Consider the following 20,870-nt stretch of genomic DNA (forward strand, 5'->3'; position numbering starts at 1 on the left):
ATCCCAACAATCCCAAAGAGAGAAAGGGAAACAAAAGATTAGGACTTATAGCACTCCTCCTCTATACCACCATAGTAAATACTGGTTAAAACATAACCTTTATTGAAGTCAATAAAACAGGTAACCCTGAATAGCAACCCCACCACTACCTATTAAAAACCTGTGATACACCCCCTGTTTCCTGGCCGATAGCTGGGTACGTCGGCTTCAGGTGCCAGGGGTGTAGAGCACAGGAAAACACTAAACAAATTATTTTTGGCCTTGATACGGCCTTTCTCAATGTTACAAAAAACTCAGACGCTATACAATTGAAAAAAAAAAAAAAAACGTCTATTATCAAATTTGCTTTGTTCTCATGGTAGGCAGCGTACACGTGTCTGGACTACTACATGGCAGGAAACACTGTCCACGGATCATCCATTACTTGTGGGATATTCTCCTTCCCAACAGGAAGTTGCAAGAGGATCACCCACAGCAGAGCTGCTACATAGCTCCTCCCCTCACTGCCATATCCAGTCATTCTCTTGCAACTCTCAACTAAGATGGAGGTCGTAAGAGGACTGTGGTGTTTTATACTTAGTTTATTTCTTCAATCAAAAGTTTGTTATTTTTAAATGGTACCGGAGTGTACTGTTTCTCTCAGGCAGTATTTAGAAGAAGAATCTGCCTGCGTTTTCTATGATCTTAGCAGAAGTAACTAAGATCCTTTGCTGTTCTCACATATTCTGAGGAGTGAGGTAACTTCAGAGGGGGAATAGCGTGCAGGTTTTCCTGCAATAAGGTATGTGCAGTTAAAATATTTTTCTAGGGATGGAATTTGCTAGAAAATGCTGCTGATACCGAAGTAATGTAAGTAAAGCCTTAAATGCAGTGATAGCGACTGGTATCAGGCTTATTAATAGAGATACACTTTTATAAGAGTATGTATTTAAAAACGTTTGCTGGCATGTTTAATCGTTTTTTTACATATGTTTGGTGATAAAACTTATTGGGGCCTAGTTTTTTCCACATGGCTGGCTTGAATTTTGCCTAGAAACAGTTCCCTGAGGCTTCCCACTATTGTAATATGAGTGGGAGGGGCCTATTTTGGCGTTTTTTTGCACAGCAAAAATTACAGACACAGACATCCAGCTTCTTCCTGCATGATCCAGGACTTCTCTGAAGGGCTCAAAAGGCTTCAAAAGTCGTATTGAGGGAGGTAAAAAGCCACAGTAGAGCTGTGGCAGTTGTTGTGACTGTTTAAAAAACGTTTTTGTCATTTGTTATTCCGTTTTTGGTATTAAGGGGTTAATCATCCATTTGCAAGTGGGTGCAATGCTCTGCTAACTTATTACATACACTGTAAAAATTTCGTTAGTGTAACTGCATTTTTTCACTGTTATTTCAAAATTTGGGAAAATTTGTGTTTCTTAAAGGCGCAGTAACGTTTTTTATATTGCTTGTAAACTTGTTTTAAAGTGTTTTCCAAGCTTGCTAGTCTCATTGCTAGTCTGTTTAAACATGTCTGACACAGAGGAACCTACTTGTTCATTATGTTTGAAAGCCATGGTGAAGCCCCATAGGAGAATGTGTACTAAATGTATTGATTTCACCTTAAACAGTAAAGATCAGTCTTTATCTATAAAAGAATTATCACCAGAGGGTTCTGTCGAGGGGGAAGTTATGCCGACTAACTCTCCCCACGTGTCAGACCCTTCGCCTCCCGCTCAGGGGACGCACGCTAATATGGCGCCAATTACATCAGGGACGCCCATAGCGATTACCTTGCAGGACATGGCTGCAATCATGAATAATACCCTGTCAGAGGTATTATCTAGATTGCCTGAATTAAGAGGCAAGCGCGATAGCTCTGGGGTTAGGAGAGATACAGATCGCGCAAATGCTGTTAGAGCCATGTCTGATACTGCGTCACAGTATGCAGAACATGAGGACGGAGAGCTTCAGACTGTGGGTGACATCTCTGACTCGGGGAAACCTGATTCAGAGATTTCTAAATTTAAATTTAAGCTTGAGAACCTCCATGTATTGCTTGGGGAGGTATTAGCTGCTCTGAATGACTGTAACACAGTTGCAATTCCAGAGAAATTGTGTAGGCTGGATAGATACTATGCGGTGCCGGTGTGTACTGACGTTTTTCCTATACCTAAAAGGCTTACAGAAATTATTAGCAAGGAGTGGGATAGACCCGGTGTGCCCTTTTCCCCACCTCCTATATTTAGAAAAATGTTTCCAATAGACGCCACTACACGGGACTTACGGCAGACGGTCCCTAAGGTGGAGGGAGCAGTTTCTACTTTAGCAAAGCGTACCACTATCCCGGTTGAGGACAGTTGTGCTTTTTCAGATCCAATGGATAAAAAATTGGAGGGTTACCTTAAGAAAATGTTTATTCAACAAGGTTTTATTTTACAGCCCCTTGCATGCATTGCGCCTGTCACTGCTGCGGCGGCATTCTGGTTTGAGGCCCTGGAAGAGGCCATCCAGACAGCTCCATTGAATTAAATTATTGACAAGCTTAGAACGCTTAAGCTAGCTAACTCATTTGTTTCTGATGCCATTGTTCATTTGACTAAACTAACGGCTAAGAATTCCGGATTCGCCATCCAGGCGCGTAGGGCGCTATGGCTTAAATCCTGGTCAGCTGACGTGACTTCAAAGTCTAAATTACTCAACATTCCTTTCAAGGGGCAGACCTTATTTGGGCCTGGCTTGAAGGAAATTATTGCTGACATTACTGGAGGCAAGGGTCATACCCTTCCTCAGGACAGGGCCAAATCAAAGGCCAAACAGTCTAATTTTCGTGCCTTTCGAAATTTCAAGGCAGGAGCAGCATCAACTTCCTCCGCTTCAAATCAAGAGGGAACTGTTGCTCATTCCAGACAGGCCTGGAAACCTAACCAGTCCTGGAACAAGGGCAAGCAGGCCAGGAAGCCTGCTGCTGCCCCCAAGACAGCATGAAGGAACGGCCCCCTATCCGGAAACGGATCTAGTGGGGGGCAGACTTTCTCTCTTCGCCCAGGCGTGGGCAAGAGATGTTCAGGATCCCTGGGCGTTGGAGATCATATCTCAGGGATATCTTCTGGACTTCAAAGCTTCTCCTCCACAAGGGAGATTTCATCTTTCAAGGTTATCATCAAACCAGATAAAGAAAGAGGCATTCCTAAGCTGTGTGCAAGACCTCCTAGTAATGGGAGTGATCCATCCAGTTCCGCGGACGGAACAAGGACAGGGATTTTATTCAAATCTGTTTGTGGTTCCCAAGAAAGAGGGAACCTTCAGACCAATCTTGGATCTAAAGATCTTAAACAAATTCCTCAGAGTTCCATCATTCAAAATGGAAACTATTCGAACCATCCTACCCATGATCCAAGAGGGTCAGTACATGACCACAGTGGACTTAAAGGATGCCTACCTTCACATACCGATTCACAAAGATCATCATCGGTTCCTAAGGTTTGCCTTTCTAGACAGGCATTACCAATTTGTAGCTCTTCCCTTCGGGTTGGCCACTGCCCCGAAAATTTTTACAAAGGTTCTGGGCTCACTTCTGGCGGTTCTAAGACCGCGAGGCATAGCGGTGGCTCCATATCTAGACGACATCCTGATACAGGCGTCAAGCTTTCAAATTGCCAAGTCTCATACAGAGATAGTTCTGGCATTTCTGAGGTCGCATGGGTGGAAAGTGAACGTGGAAAAGAGTTCTCTATCACCACTCACAAGAGTCTCCTTCCTAGGCACTCTTATAGATTCTGTAGAGATGAAAATTTACCTGACGGAGTCCAGGTTATGAAAACTTCTAAATGCTTGCCGTGTCCTTCATTCCATTCCACGCCCGTCAGTGGCTCAGTGCATGGAAGTAATCGGCTTAATGGTAGCGGCAATGGACATAGGGCCATTTGCGCGCCTGCATCTCAGACCGCTGCAATTATGCATGCTAAGTCAGTGGAATGGGGATTACTCAGATTTGTCCCCTCTACTAAATCTGGATCAAGAGACCAGAGATTCTCTTCTCTGGTGGCTTTCTCGGGTCCATCTGTCCAAGGGTAGGACCTTTCGCAGGCCAGATTGGACGATTGTAACAACAGATGCCAGCCTTCTAGGTTGGGGCGCAGTCTGGAACTCCCTGAAGGCTCAGGGATCGTGGACTCAGGAGGAGAAACTCCTCCCAATAAATATTCTGGAGTTAAGAGCAATATTCAATGCTCTTCTAGCTTGGCCTCAGTTAGCAACACTGAGGTTCATCAGATTTCAGTCGGACAACATCACGACTGTGGCTTACATCAACCATCAAGGGGGAACCAGAAGTTCCCTAGCGATGTTAGAAGTCTCAAAGATAATTCGCTGGGCAGAGTCTCACTCTTTTGCCACCTGTCAGCGATCCACATCCCAGGCGTAGAGAACTGGGAGGCGGATTTTCTAAGTCGTCAGACTTTTCATCCGGGGGAGTGGGAACTCCATCCGGAGGTGTTTGCTCAACTGGTCCATCGTTGGGGCAAACCAGAACTGGCTCTCATGGCGTCTCGCCAGAACGCCAAGCTTCCTTGTTACGGATCCAGGTCCAGGGACCCGGGCGCAACGCTGATAGATGCTCTAGCAGCTCCTTGGTTCTTCAACCTGGCCTATGTGTTTCCACCGTTTCCTCTGCTCCCTCGACTGATTGCCAAAATCAAACAGGAGAGAGCATCGGTGATTCTGATAGCGCCTGCGTGGCCACGCAGGACCTGGTATGCAGACCTAGTGGACATGTCATCTCTTCCACCATGGACTCTGCCTCTGAGGCAGGAACTTCTAATACAAGGTCCTTTCAATCATCCAAATCTACTTTCTCTGAGACTGACTGCATGGAGATTGAACGCTTGATTCTATCAAGGCGTGGCTTCTCCGAGTCAGTCATTGATACCTTAATACAGGCTCGGAAGCCTGTCACCAGGAAAATCTACCATAAGATATGGCGTAAATATCTTTATTGGTGTGAATCCAAGAGTTACTCATGGAGTAAGGTTAGGATTCCTAGGATATTGTCCTTTCTCCAAGAGGGTTTGGACAAAGGCTTATCAGCTAGTTCTTTAAAAGGACAGATCTCTGCTCTGTCTATTCTTTTGCTCAAGCGTCTGGCAGAAGTTCCAGACGTCCAGGCATTTTGTCATGCTTTGGTTAGGATTAAGCCTGTGTTTAAAACTGTTGCTCCCCCGTGGAGCTTAAACTTGGTTCTTAAAGTTCTTCAGGGAGTTCCGTTTGAACCCCTTCATTCCATTGATATTAAACTTTTATCTTGGAAAGTTCTGTTTTTGATGGCTATTTCCTCGGCTCGAAGAGTCTTTGAGTTATCTGCCTTACATTGTGATTCTCCTTATCTGATTTTTCATTCAGACAAGTAGTTCTGTGTACCAAACCTGGGTTTTTACCTAAGATGGTTTCTAACAGGAATATCAATCAAGAGATTGTTGTTCCATCATTGTGTCCTAATCCTTCTTCGAAGAAGGAACGTCTTTTGCATAATCTGGACGTAGTCCGTGCCATGAAGTTTTACTTACAGGCTACTAAAGGTTTTCGTCAAACTTCTTCCCTGTTTGTCGTTTACTCTGGACAGAGGAGAGGTCAAAAAGCTTCGGCAACCTCTCTCTCCTTTTGGCTTCGGAGCATAATAAGCTTAGCCTATGAGACTGCTGGACAGCAGCCCCCTGAAAGGATTACAGCTCATTCTACTAGAGCTGTGGCTTCCACCTGGGCCTTTAAAAATGAGGCCTCTGTTGAACAGATTTGCAAGGCTGCGACTTGGTCTTTGCTTCACACCTTTTCAAAATTTTACAAATTTGACACTTTTGCTTCTTCGGAGGCTGTTTTTGGGAGAAAGGTTCTACAGGCAGTGGTTCCTTCCGTTTAAGTTCCTGCCTTGTCCCTCCCATCATCCGTGTACTTTAGCTTTGGTATTGGTATCCCACAAGTAATGGATGATCCGTGGACTGGATACACTTAACAAAAGAAAACATAATTTATGCTTACCTGATAAATTTATTTCTCTTGTAGTGTATCCAGTCCACGGCCCACCCTGTCCTTTTAAGGCAGGTCTAAATTTTAATTAAACTACAGTCACCACTGCACCCTATGGTTTCTCCTTTCTCGTCTTGTTTCGGTCGAATGACTGGATATGGCAGTGAGGGGAGGAGCTATGTAGCAGCTCTGCTGTGGGTGATCCTCTTGCAACTTCCTGTTGGGAAGGAGAATATCCCACAAGTAATGGATGATCCGTGGACTGGATACACTACAAGAGAAATAAATTTATCAGGTAAGCATAAATTATGTTTTTTTTTTTTTTAAATACAAATAATAAAATCTTTTAGCTGGGATGGACCCCTGCCTTAGCCCCAACCTCCCTGATCCCCCCTCCAGCTCTCTAACCCTCTACCCTACCTAATTACAGCCATCTTGGGTACTGGCAGCTGTCTGCCAGTACCCACTTTGGCCCCAAAAAACAAAGTATTTTTATTTTATTTTTTAATTAACTCTTTCTCTAGTGTAGCAGCCCCTCCACAATACCCCCTCCCCCTCCCAGATCCATTTATATTTGAATTTTTCTCCAACATTGGTGTGTCCGGTCCACGGCGTCATCCTTACTTGTGGGATATTCTCTTCCCCAACAGGAAATGGCAAAGAGTCCCAGCAAAGCTGGTCACATGATCCCTCCTAGGCTCCGCCCACCCCAGTCATTCTCTTTGCCGTTGCACAGGCAACATCTCCACGGAGATGGTTAAGAGTTTTTTGGTGTTTAAATGTAGTTTTTTATTCTTCTATCAAGTGTTTGTTATTTTAAAATAGTGCTGGTATGTACTATTTACTCTGAAACAGAAAAGGATGAAGATTTCTGTTTGTAAGAGGAAGATGATTTTAGCAGACAGTAACTAAAATCGATTGCTGTTTCCACACAGGACTGTTGAGATGAAGTAACTTCAGTTGGGGGAAACAGTTAGCAGACTTTTCTGCTTTAGGTATGACTAGCCACATTTCTAACAAGACCATGTAATGCTGGAAGGCTGTCATTTCCCCTCATGGGGACCGGTAAGCCATTTTCTTAGTTAAACATAAAAGAATAAAGGGCTTCAAAAAGGGCTTAAAAACTGGTAGACATTTTTCTGGGCTAAAATGATTGCTTTACTAGGCATATTATGCAGATTCTAACTAATTATTGGTATTATAATCTTGGGGAACGTTTAGAAAAACGGCAGGCACTGTGTTGGACACCTTTTTCAGATGGGGGCCTTTCTAGTTATAGACAGAGCCTCATTCTGGGACTGTATAGGGGTTAAATGTAAAAACGGCTCCGGTTCCGTTAATTTAAGGGTTAAAGCTCTGAAATTTGGTGTGCAATACTTTTAATGCTTTAAGACACTGTGGTGAAATTTTGGTGAATTTTGAACAATTCCTTCATACTTTTTCACATATTCAGTAATAAAGTGTTTTCAGTTTGAAATTTAAAGTGACAGTAACGGTTTTATTTTAAAACGTTTTTTGTGCTTTGTTGACAAGTTTAAGCCTGTTTAACATGTCTGTACCATCAGATAAGCTATGTTCTATATGTATGAAAGCCAATGTGTCTCCCCATTTAAATTTATGTGATAATTGTGCCATAGTGTCCAAACAAAGTAAGGACAGTAATGCAACAGATAATGATATTGCCCAAGATGATTCCTCAAATGAGGGGAGTAAACATGATACTACATCATCCCCTACTGTGTCTACACCAGTTATGCCCACACAGGAGGCCCCTAGTACATCTAGTGCGCCAATACTTATTACCATGCAACAATTAACGGCTGTAATGGATAACTCCATAGCAAATCTTTTATCCAAAATGCCTACTTATCAGAGAAAGCGCGTTTGCTCTGTTTTAAACACTGAAGAGCAAGAGGACGCTGATGATAACTGTTCTGACATACCCTCACACCAATCTCAAGGGGCCATGAGGGAGGTTTTGTCTGATGGAGAAATTTCAGATTCAGGAAAAATTTCTCATCAAGCTGAACCTGATGTTGTGACATTTAAATTTAAATTAGAACATCTCCGCGCACTGCTTAAGGAGGTGTTATCTACTCTGGATGATTGTGACAATTTGGTCATTCCAGAGAAATTATGTAAGATGGACAAGTTCCTAGAGGTTCCGGTGCCCCCCGACGCTTTTCCTATACCCAAGCGGGTGGCGCACATAGTAAATAAAGAGTGGGAAAGGCCCGGCATACCTTTTGTCCCCCCCCCTATATTTAAGAAATTATTTCCTATAGTCGACCCCAGAAAGGACTTATGGCAAACAGTCCCCATGGTCGAGGGGGCGGTTTCTAATCTAAACAAACGCACTACTATTCCTATCGAAGATAGTTGTGCTTTCAAAGATCCTATGGATAAGAAATTAGAGGGTTTGCTTAAAAAGATTTTTGTACAGCAAGGTTACCTTCTACAACCAATTTCATGCATTGTTCCTGTCACTACGACAGCGTGTTCCTGGTTCGAGGAACTAGAAAAATCGCTCAGTAAAGAATCTTCGTATGAGGAGGTTATGGACAGAGTTCAAGCACTTAAATTGGCTAACTCTTTTGTTTTAGATGCCGCTTTGCAATTAGCTAGATTAGCGGCGAAAAATTCAGGGTTTGCTGTCGTGGCGCGCAGAGCGCTTTGGCTAAAGTCTTGGTCAGCGGATGTGTCTTCCAAGACAAAATTGCTTAACATTCCTTTCAAAGGTAAAACATTATTTGGACCTGATTTGAAAGAGATTATTTCAGACATCACTGGGGGAAAGGGCCACGCCCTCCCACAGGATAGGTCTTTTAAGGCTAAAAATAAGCCTAATTTTCGTCCCTTTCGCAGAAACGGACCAGTCTCTAATTCTGTATCCTCTAAGCAAGAGGGTAATACTTCACAACCCAAACCAGCCTGGAAACCAATGCAAGGCTGGAACAAGGGTAAGCAGGCCAAGAAGCCTACCACTGCTACCAAAACAGCATGAAGGGATAGCCCCCGATCCGGGACCGGATCTAGTGGGGGGCAGACTTTCTCTCTTTGCTCAGGCTTGGGCAAGAGATGTTCAGGATCCTTGGGCGCTAGAAATAGTTTCTCAAGGTTATCTCCTGGAATTCAAGGAACTACCCCCAAGGGGAAGGTTCCACAGGTCTCAATTATCTTCAAACCAAATAAAGAGACAGGCATTCTTACATTGTGTAGAAGACCTGTTAAAGATGGGAGTGATACATCCAGTTCCAATAAGAGAACAAGGAATGGGATTTTATTCCAATCTGTTCATAGTTCCCAAAAAAGAGGGAACATTCAGACCAATTTTGGATCTAAAGATCCTAAACAAATTTCTCAGGGTACCATCGTTCAAAATGGAAACTATTCGAACGATCCTACCTACTATCCAGGAAAATCAATTTATGACTACCGTGGATTTAAAGGATGCGTACCTACATATTCCTATCCACAAGGAACATCATCAGTTCCTAAGGTTTGCTTTTCTGGACAAGCATTACCAGTTTGTGGCACTTCCATTCGGATTAGCCACTGCTCCAAGGATTTTCACAAAGGTACTAGGGTCCCTTCTAGCGGTTCTAAGACCAAGGGGCATTGCAGTAGTACCTTACTTGGACGACATCCTGATTCAAGCGTCGTCCCTGTCAAAAGCAAAGGCTCATACGGACATCGTCCTAGCCTTTCTCAGATCTCACGGATGGAAGGTGAACAAAGAAAAAAGTTCTCTGTCCCCGTCAACAAGAGTTCCCTTCTTGGGAACAATAATAGATTCCTTAGAAATGAGGATTTTTCTGACAGAGGTCAGAAAATCAAAACTTCTAAGCTCTTGTCAAGTACTTCATTCTGTTCCTCGTCCTTCCATAGCGCAGTGCATGGAAGTAATAGGATTGATGGTTGCAACAATGGACATAGTTCCTTTTGCACGAATTCATCTAAGACCATTACAACTGTGCATACTCAGACAGTGGAATGGGGATTATACAGACTTGTCTCCGACGATTCAAGTAGATCAAAAGACCAGAGATTCACTCCGTTGGTGGCTGACCCTGGACAATCTGTCACAGGGAATGAGCTTCCGCAGACCAGAGTGGGTCATTGTCACGACCGACGCCAGCCTAGTGGGCTGGGGCGCGGTCTGGGAATCCCTGAAAGCTCAGGGTCTATGGTCTCGGGAAGAGTCTCTTCTCCCGATAAACATTCTGGAACTGAGAGCGATATTCAATGCTCTCAGAGCTTGGCCTCAACTAGCAAAGGCCAAATTCATAAGGTTTCAGTCAGACAACATGACGACCGTTGCATATATCAATCATCAGGGGGGAACAAGGAGTTCTCTGGCGATGAAAGAAGTGACCAAGATAATTCAATGGGCGGAGGATCGCTCCTGCCACTTGTCTGCGATCCACATCCCAGGAGTGGAAAATTGGGAAGCGGATTTTCTGAGTCGTCAGACATTCCATCCGGGGGAGTGGGAACTCCATCCGGAAATCTTTGCCCAAATAACTCAATTATGGGGCATTCCAGACATGGATCTGATGGCGTCTCGTCAGAACTTCAAGGTTCCTTGCTACGGGTCCAGATCCAGGGATCCCAAGGCGACCCTAGTAGATGCACTAGTAGCACCTTGGACCTTCAACCTAGCTTATGTATTCCCACCGTTTCCTCTCATCCCCAGGCTGGTAGCCAGGATCAATCAGGAGAGGGCCTCAGTGATCTTGATAGCTCCTGCGTGGCCACGCAGGACTTGGTATGCAGACCTGGTGAATATGTCATCGGCTCCACCATGGAAGCTACCTTTGAGACAGGACCTTCTTGTTCAGGGTCCATTCGAACATCCGAATCTGGTTTCCCTCCAACTGACGGCTTGGAGATTGAACGCTTGATTTTATCAAAGCGTGGGTTTTCAGATTCTGTAATAGATACTCTGATTCAGGCTAGAAAGCCTGTAACTAGAAAAATTTACCATAAAATATGGAAAAAATATATCTGTTGGTGTGAATCTAAAGGATTCCCATGGAACAAGATAAAAATTCCTAAGATTCTATCCTTTCTACAAGAAGTTTTGGAGAAAGGATTATCTGCAAGTTCTCTGAAGGGACAGATCTCTGCTTTATCTGTTTTACTTCACAAAAGACTGGCAGCTGTGCCAGATGTTCAAGCATTTGTTCAGGCTCTGGTTAGGATCAAGCCTGTTTACAGACCTTTGACTCCTCCCTGGAGTCTAAATCTAGTTCTTTCAGTTCTTCAACGGGTTCCGTTTGAACCCTTACATTCCGTAGATATTAAGTTATTATCTTGGAAAGTTTTGTTTTTTGGTTGCAATTTCTTCTGCTAGAAGAGTTTCAGAGTTATCTGCTCTGCAGTGTTCTCCGCCCTATCTGGTGTTCCATGCAGATAAGGTGGTTTTGCGTACTAAGCCTGGTTTTCTTCCGAAAGTTGTTTCCAACAAAAATATTAACCAGGAGATAGTTGTACCTTCTTTGTGTCCGAATCCAGTTTCAAAGAAGGAACGTTTGTTACACAATTTGGACGTAGTCCGTGCTCTAAAATTCTATTTAGAGGCTACTAAAGATTTCAGACAAACATCTTCCTTGTTTGTTGTTTATTCTGGTAAAAGGAGAGGTCAAAAAGCGACTTCTACCTCTCTTTCCTTTTGGCTTAAAAGCATTATCCGATTGGCTTATGAGACTGCCGGACGGCAGCCTCCTGAAAGAATCACAGCTCACTCCACTAGGGCTGTGGCTTCCACATGGGCCTTCAAGAACGAGGCTTTTGTTGACCAGATATGTAAGGCAGCGACTTGGTCTTCACTGCACACTTTTGCCAAATTTTACAAATTTGATACTTTTGCTTCTTCGGAGGCTATTTTTGGGAGAAAGGTTTTGCAAGCCGTGGTGCCTTCCATTTAGGTGACCTGATTTGCTCCCTCCCTTCATCCGTGTCCTAAAGCTTTGGTATTGGTTCCCACAAGTAAGAATGTCGCCGTGGACCGGACACACCAATGTTGGAGAAAACAGAATTTATGCTTACCTGATAAATTACTTTCTCCAACGGTGTGTCCGGTCCACGGCCCGCCCTGGTTTTTTAATCAGGTCTGATGAATTATTTTCTCTAACTACAGTCACCACGGTATCATATGGTTTCTCCTATATATATTTCCTCCTGTCCGTCGGTCGAATGACTGGGGTGGGCGGAGCCTAGGAGGGATCATGTGACCAGCTTTGCTGGGACTCTTTGCCATTTCCTGTTGGGGAAGAGAATATCCCACAAGTAAGGATGACGCCGTGGACCGGACACACCGTTGGAGAAAGTAATTTATCAGGTAAGCATAAATTCTGTTTTTTTTTTACTTTCTCAGGTTTTCTGCCCTCATTGGTGTCAGTGTGGCTAATGCGCGCATGCACGTGCACGTGCGCCTCGTGCACACGCCCATGTGCACGCGCACAATGTTCACGCACGCGCGTCTCGTGCACGCGCGCACGCTCCCTCCCACCCGGACAACGGCACCATCACTACCGGTGCAGAGAGGGCCACAGAGTGGCTCTCTCTGCATCGGAGGCTTGTAAAGGGGTATTGCAGGATGCCTCCATATTGAGGCATCACTGCAATACCCTCAGAGGTGCTGGAAGCGATTGTGATTGCTTCCAGCACTCTGTTAGACAACTGACGTACCAGGTACGTCCATTGTCATTAACTGTTAGTTTTTGCATGACGTACCTGGTACGTCAGTTGTCATTAAGGGGTTAATATGATTCTAGAGGAGAGAATGAGCCACTGAAATGCCAAGTGGGTCAGCAAACAAGAAACTCAGAAAGATGAGATGGGCAGTAATGGATAGCATAGGGGATTGGTGAATCAGGTAGTGCTAGTTTTGAGAGGGCTACAAGTATAATTTGTGATAAGAAAGTAAAATAGGATTTTAATAGTGTCTAAGGTGAAAACTGTTCAAATTCTGAAACACTGTCTAGTATTATAGTGGTACAGGTGAAATTGGAGAGGTTGTTACAGTGAACTTAGGGTCGTGGAATGCATCCTCTTAAAGACACAGTTAACACTTGTAATTAAAAAAGACATTTCTGTTGTGTTGCTATAGAATAACCAGTGGTCTTCACAGAAAATGTTGCCAGCTGGGGGGCTTTATAAAGTAGACTGGTGGGGCATTGTAATACTTTCTAATATTATACAATTTTCTACTATCAAAGGCAAAAAATAATTGCATAATTTAACATAAATGTATTTAATGATAATTTGTACAATAAACATTTTAATATTAGCTAATTTTAGCTTAATATTGAAACAAATTAAAATCCTTTTTACTACAATTATTTTTCAATAACCAAATTCCACACACCATTTACATTATTTGGATGAGCCAATCTGGGCTTTAGTCCACAGACAACAAGGCTTGCAATTGTCATAACATTAGTATAAAATGCATTGTTTCTTTTACAAGATATGATGAGTCCACGGATTTCATCCTTACTCATGGGATATCGCCTCCTGGTCAGCAGAGGAGGCAAAGAGCTGCACAGCAAAGCTGCATAAATAGCTCCCAACCCAGTCATTCTCTTTGCCTGTGTTAGTGATAGGAAGAGGTAAAGTGAGATGTTAGTTTAGATTCTTCAATCAAGTTTTTTTTATTTACAAATGGTACCAATGTCTGCTGTTTTTATTACAGAGCAGCTTCTGAATAGTCTTCTAGGCTATGGGAACTGGGGGATTTATTGTATCCGCTGCGCCTCCCATATTTGTGCTGCATTATCTGTATATGGTCTTTTAAAGTTGTAACCAAGACCTGCTGTTTCACAGTACCTCAGGAGGAAGATTGGACCTCTTGATACTGTGAAGTAATCATGCTGTACCTTCAGCATAGAGGTAAGTGCAGTTTTTTATTCTGGATATCTCAGACTAACTGTACTGACCACATATATATTGGGAAGGCTCCCTTTATACTTTTCCCCCAGACATTAGGGCAGTCTTGCATCACCTAAGAGCACTGGGGTATGCGTACATAGCCGGTCTTATTTTATTTAGACACTCTAAGGGACAGACCGGAACTGACTTATAGAAGCGCTGGAAGTTTGTTATAGGGGTACGCACTATTACCAGACACTCTAGCATGTATGTGGGAACTAGAAGCTATGGGAAGTGTTTGGGTGCACAACGGGCTGGCTGACGCTGGGGATGTATTATTTATTTACAAGGCTCCGGTTCTTGGTGACATTTTGAGGTGTTTTTTTTATTACGACCACGAAGGGCGGGGCTTACTTTTGCGCGCTCTGACAGCGCAACTCTCCCTATTCCGGTGGCAGCATTGTATCGGTTCCTAAGTACGCTTGTGAGAATTACAAGTGACTTAGGTGCACAGTGTGGCGGTGTTTGAACTGGGTCAGGAGGCAGGTAGGAGCTGCGGCAGGGTGACTGTGTATTGTAAAAGTAAAACCGTTCTATACTTCTATAAACATCTTACACATGGGTAATTGACCCTCTGCCTTAGTACTTAAACTTTATTTCGGATTGAAAATAAAGATACAATACAATACATTTATTATAAGCTTTTCTTAAAGATACAGTACAACAGATTTTTACAGGGATTTGACCAAGATTGCTTTTTGTTTAGGTTATCATGGATGACCTTGAACAAAATACATGTTCTATGTGTTTGCATGCCATTGTGGAACCTCCTGTTACACTATGTGACAATTGTGTTGAGAGAGCCTTACAATGTAAAGAGAAAATATTTTTTAATAAAGATATGTCTAAAGAATGTTCTCAAACCAATGAGATTCAGGGTATGCCGCAATCTTCTCCCCATGCGTCACAGCATTTAACGCCCGCACAAGCGATGCAATTTTCTTCAACGGCGTCTGCTTCTTTCACTTATGGCTGCAGTTATGTCATCTACCCTCACAGAGGTTTTGTCTAAGTTGCCAGTGTTGCAAGGCAAACGTAGCAGGGCAGAAACATATGGGGCCCCTGCGACTTCTGATGCTTTGATGGCTATCTCTGATGTACCCTCCCAGACCTCTGAATTGGGGGGTAGGGAGACACTGTCTGAGGGGGAACTGTCTGACTCAGGTAGTGCGTTGCCCCAGACAGATTCGGACGTCATGTCCTTTAGATTTTATCTTGAACACCTCCGCCTGTTACTTCGGGAGGTTTTAGTGACTCTGGACGACTGTGAATCTATTGTGATACCTCCAGAGAAATTGTGTAAGATGGACAGATATCTGGAAGTTCCTTCTTATTCCGATACCTTTCCAGTTCCTAAGAGAATTTCTGAAATTGTTACTCGGGAATGGGAAAGACCGGGTATCCCGTTCTCCCCTTCCCCTATGTTCAAGAAAATGTACCCTATAGCTGACACCGTGCAGGATTCTTGGCAAACGGTCCCTAAGGTGGAGGGAGCTAAATCTACCCTAGCTAAGTGTACGACTATCCCTATTGAGGACAGTTGTGCTTTCAAAGACCCTATGGATAAAAAGATGGAGGGTCTTCTAAAAAAGCTGTTTGTTCATCAAGGGTTTCTCTTACAACCGACGGCCTGCATTGTACCAGTCACAACTGCTGCTGCCTTTTGGTTTGATGCCTTAGAAGAATCTCTGAAGACTGAGACTTCTTTAGAGAAAATAATGGATAGGATTAAGGCCCTAAAGTTGGCTAATTCCTTTGTTACAGACGCCGCCTTTCAGATCGCCATATTGGCGGCTAAGAATTCAGGTTTTGCCATTTTAGCGCGCAGAGCCTTATGGTTAAAATCTTGGTCTGCGGATGTGTCTTCTAAGTCCAAGCTTTTGGCTATTCCTTTCAATGGAAAGACCCTTTTTGGGCCTGAATTGAAAGAGATCATTTCTGACATTACGGGAGGTAAGGGCCACCTCTTCCCTCAGGATAAGTCAGCTAAACAAAGACGACAGAGTAATTTTCGTTCATTTCGAAATTTCAAGGGAGTCCCTTCTTCCTCTTCAGCTAAGCAGGAAGGGAACTTTACTCAAGCCAAGTCCATCTGGAGACCCAACCAGGCTTGGAACAAGGGTAAACAACCCAAGAAGCCCGCTGCTGCCCTTAAGACAGCATGAAGCGGCGGCCCCCGATCCGGGACCGGATCTAGTAAGGGGCAAACTTTCTCTCTTTGTCCAGGCTTGGATAAGAGATGTTCAGGATCCCTAGACACTAGAAATCGTGTCCCAGGGGTATCAACTGGAGTTCAAAAATTCACTCCTAAGGGGAAGGTTTCTTCTTTCACGGTTATCTGTAGACCACATAAAAAGAGAGGCGTTCTTACGTTGTGTAAAAGACCTCTCCACTATGGGAGCAATTCGTCCCATTCCAATACAGGAACAGGGGCAGGGGTTTTACTCAAATCTTTTCATGGTTCCCAAAAAATAGGGAACGTTCAGACCCATCTTAGATCTCAAGAGTCTAAACAAGTTGCTCAGAGTCCCATCCTTCAAGATGGAGACGATTCAGACAATTCTACCATTGATCCAGGAGAGTCAATATATGTCTACCGTGGACTTAAAGGATGCATATCTTCACATTCCTATCCACAGAGATCATCACCAGTTTCTAAGGTTTGCCTTCCTGGTCAAACATTTTCAGTTTGTGGCTCTTCCCTTCGGGTTGGCCACGGCACCCAGGATCTTCACAAAGGTTCTAGGGTCTTTGCTAGCGGTTCTCAGACCGCGGGGCATCGCAGTGACGCCTTTTCTGGACGATATTCTAATCCAGGCGTCGTCTTACGAACTGACAAAGTCTCATACCGACATGGTTATGTCCTTTCTAAGGACTCAAGGGTGGAAGGTTCACTAATTCCACAGACAAGGGTTCCTTTCCTGGGAACTAATAGATTCCGTTTCCATGGAAATCTTCTTGACGGAAGTCAGAAAGTTAAAGATTCTGAATACATGCCGAACCGTTCAGTCCAATCCTCGGCCATCAGTGGCTCAGTGCATGGAGGTAATTGGATTCATGGTGGCGGCAATGGACATCATTCCGTTTGCTCGTATTCATCTCAGACCTCTACAACTGAGCATGCTCAGACAGTGGAATGGAGATTATGCAAATTTGTCTCCTCAGATAGATCTGGATCAGGAGACAAGAGACTCTCTCTTCTTTGGTGGTTGGCTGGATCATCTGTCCCAAGGGACGTGCTTCCGCAGACCTTCATGGGTGATAGTGACAACGGACGCCAGTCTACTAGGATGGTGTGCAGTCTGGAATTCCCTGAAGGCTCAGGGTGTGTGGACTCGGTCGGAGTCTCTACTTCCAATCAATATTCTGGAATTGAGAGCAATATTCAATGCTCTTCAGGCTTGGCCTCAGTTGGCTTTGGCCAAATTCATCCGATTTCAGTCGGACAACATCACGACTGTAGCTTACATCAATCATCAGGGAGGAACAAGGAGTTCCTTAGCGATGACAGAAGTATCCAAGATAATTTGGTGGGTGGAGGCTCACTCTTGTTATCTGTCAGCAATCTACATCCCAGGAGTGGACAACTGGGAGGCGGATTTATTGAGCAGAAAGACATTTCATCCAGGGGAATGGGAACTCCATCCGGAGGTCTTTGCCACCCTGATTCTCAGGTGGAGCAGACCGGAATTGGATCTGATGGCGTCTCGTCAGAATGCTCCCGAGATACGGATCCAGGTCCAGGGATCCTCAGGCCGAACTGATTGATGCCTTGGCAGTGCCTTGGTCGTTCAACCTAGCTTATGTGTTTCCACCGTTTGCTCTCCTTCCCCGAGTGATTGTATGGATCAAACAGGAGAGGGCTTCGGTGAGTCTAATCGCTCCTGCGTGGCCTCGCAGGACCTGGTATGCCGATCCGTTGGACATGTCCTCTCTGACGCAGTGGAAGCTTCCATTGGGGCAGGATCTTCTCATTCAGGGACCCTTCCATCATCCGAATTTAATTTCTCTGCAGCTGACTGCTTGGAGATTGAACGCTTGATTTTATCTAAGCGGGGGTTCTCTGATGCAGTTATTGATACCTTGATTCAGGCACGCAAGCCTGTTACTAGAAAGATTTACCATAAGATATGGCGTAAATATCTTTATTGGTGCAAATCCAAGGGCTACTCATGGAGTAGGGTTAGGATTCCCAGGATTTTATCTTTTCTCCAAGAAGGATTGGAGAAAGGGTTGTCGGCAAGTTCCTTAAAGGGACAGATTTCTGCTTTGTCTATTTTGTTACACAAGCGTCTGGCTGATGTTCCAGATGTTCAATCTTTTTGTGAGGCCCTGACTAGAATCCGGCCTGTGTTTAGACCAATTGCTCCTCCTTGGAGTTTGAATTTAGTTCTTAATGTTCTTCAAGAGGTTCCGTTTGAACCCATGCATTCCATAGATATTAAATTATTATCTTGGAAAGTTTTGTTTTGGTTGCTATTTCTTCTGCTCGCAGAGTTTCTGAGCTTTCGGCTTTACAATGTGATTCTCCTTATCTCATTTTCCATGCTGATAAGGTGGTGTTACGTACCAAACCTGGTTTTCTTCCTAAGGTTGTTTCTAACAGAAATATTAATCTGGAAATTGTTTTTCCTTCCTTGTGTCTTAACCCTTCTTCTAAAAAGGAGCGTCTGTTGCATAATCTGGATGTAGTCCGTGCCTTGAAGTTCTACTTACGGGCAACTAAGGATTTTCGGCAGACATCTTCATTATTTGTTGTTTTTGCTGGAAAGTGTAGGGTTCAGAAAGCTACGGCTACCTGTCTGTCTTTTTGGCTGAAGAGTATCATCCGTGTTGCATATTAGACTGCTGGACTGCAGCCTCCAGAACGAATTACGGCTCACTCTACTAGGGCTGTGGCGTCCTCATGGGCATTTAAAAATAATGCTTCTGTTGAACAGATTTGCAAGGCTGCAACTTGGTCGTCTCTTCACTCCTTTTCCAAATTTTCCAAATTTTATACTTTTGCCTCATCTGAGGCTGTTTTTGGGAGAAAGGTTCTTCAAGCAATGGTGCCTTCCGTTTAGATCCCTGTCTTGTCCCTCCCTTTCATCCGTGTCCTGTAGCTTGGTATTGTATCCCATAAGTAAGGATGCAATCCGTGGACTCGTCATATCTTGTAAAAGAAAAGGAAATTTATGCTTACCTGATAAATTTATTTATTTTACGATATGACGAGTCCACGGCCCACCCTGTTACTTTTCTAAAGACAGGTTTTTATTTTTGTTAAACTTCAGTCACCTCTGCTCCTTGGCTTTTCCTTTCTCTTCCTAACTTCGGTCGAATGACTGGGTTGGGGGGGAAAGGATGAGCTATTTATGCAGCCTGTGGAGCTCTTTGCCACCTCCTGCTGACCAGGAGGCGATATCCCATAAGTAAGGATGAAATCCGTGGACTTGTCATATCGTAAAAGAAATACATTTATTAGGTAAGCATAAATTTCCTTTTTGCAGTTATCTGCTTAAACCAATTAGAGACATATATGTAGCAGAGTTATCCTTGAAAAGTCAGCACACTGCATTCCAAGTTCAGAGAAATAGAAATTGCTCAATGTCAGAGGTAAATTACATGAAAAGGGGCAAAATTAGTATTGAAAGTCTATTGCACAGTTTCATTATGCAGAACTAGACCTTTTATATACAAGTCTCAAGGGCCTCTATTTATCAAAGGTCTTGCGGACCTGATCCGACAGTGCGGATCAGGTCCGCAAGACCTCGCTGAATGCGGAGAGCAAGACGCCCTCCGTATTCAGCATTGCACCAGCAGCTCACAAGAGCTGCTGGTGCAACGCCGCCCCCTGCTGACTCGCGGCCAATCGGCCGCCAGCAGGGAGGTGTCAATCAACCCGATCGTATTTGATCGGGTTGGATTACGGCGATTCCTGTCCGCCTGCTCAGAGCAGGCGGACAGGGTTATGGAGCAGCGGTTAATATGTTACTTTATGTTGGTGATTCTCTAAAACTCACTCTTTTTTAGTGAATCAGCTTTAGAGAGTAACATAAAAAACTGACAAGGCTGGTAGCACTGGGAATGTGTTTAGTGAATTTAGCCCAGTTCCTTGTTTCCTGAAGTGTATGGCTGTGATGTTTGGTCATTTAGCTTTGCTGTTGTAGAGCTAAGCTCAGGACGTAGCAAACATTTAACTAGAGAGAGTACTGATGAAAGGACTATGTTTTGGCTGAGCTAGCTCAGTGTCAATAGAAACGTAACCACAATCCCATCCAAACCTCTGAACTGCAGTTGTTGGCTCCTATTCCAGCATTTCTACTAATTGATACAAAATCTTAGCAAAAGGTCAAGAATGCAAAATGGAGTATTATGCAGTCAAAGAGCTAAATATCTGGAGCTCCCCAGAGAAGAGGCAAACTTAATGTATTGTAAACATACATAAGAAAGCAATTGTGATGTGAGAACTCACTGATTTGCTATTTGTTTGTTAATAGTTTTTTCCTCTGCATGTTGCGTTTATAAAAAAAAAAAATCTTCAGATGTTTGTAGCTGCTGAGTTTAAAGCAGAACATCTGGTTCCCTTCTCTTCCTTAATTTAAAAAAAGAATATTCATGCTTACTGAATAGATAATAGTGATTTAACATTTTACCAACTCACTATAAATACAGTTGTATGAACTTCAGATCAAAGAGTATAAAGCTTTTTTTTTATCAATGGAGTCAACAATTTATTTGAAGGATATGAATATTAGGGTCATAATTACCATATAAGCCAGGAGTGTTAAGGATTTCTTATATGGTAACGACTAACCATGCATTTGTTGAAAATCATACCTAGGTAGGCTCTGGAGCACCAGTGCACTACTGGGAGCTAGCTGCTGATTGGTGTTTGCACATATATGTCTCTTAGTTTTGGCTCACCCAATGTGTTCATCTAGCTCCCAGTTATGCATTGA

At 43.6% G+C, this 20,870-nt stretch overlaps 1 protein-coding gene across 2 annotated transcripts in view; it reads left to right on the forward strand.

Moving 5' to 3' along the window:
- Positions 1-20,870, forward strand: part of DPYSL3 (dihydropyrimidinase like 3) — a 609,221-nt gene that overhangs the window by 397,459 nt on the left and 190,892 nt on the right. The window lies entirely within an intron of this gene.

The sequence above is a fragment of the Bombina bombina genome, chromosome 6 (assembly GCF_027579735.1).
Source record: "Bombina bombina isolate aBomBom1 chromosome 6, aBomBom1.pri, whole genome shotgun sequence".
Classification (NCBI taxonomy): Eukaryota; Metazoa; Chordata; class Amphibia; order Anura; family Bombinatoridae; genus Bombina; species Bombina bombina.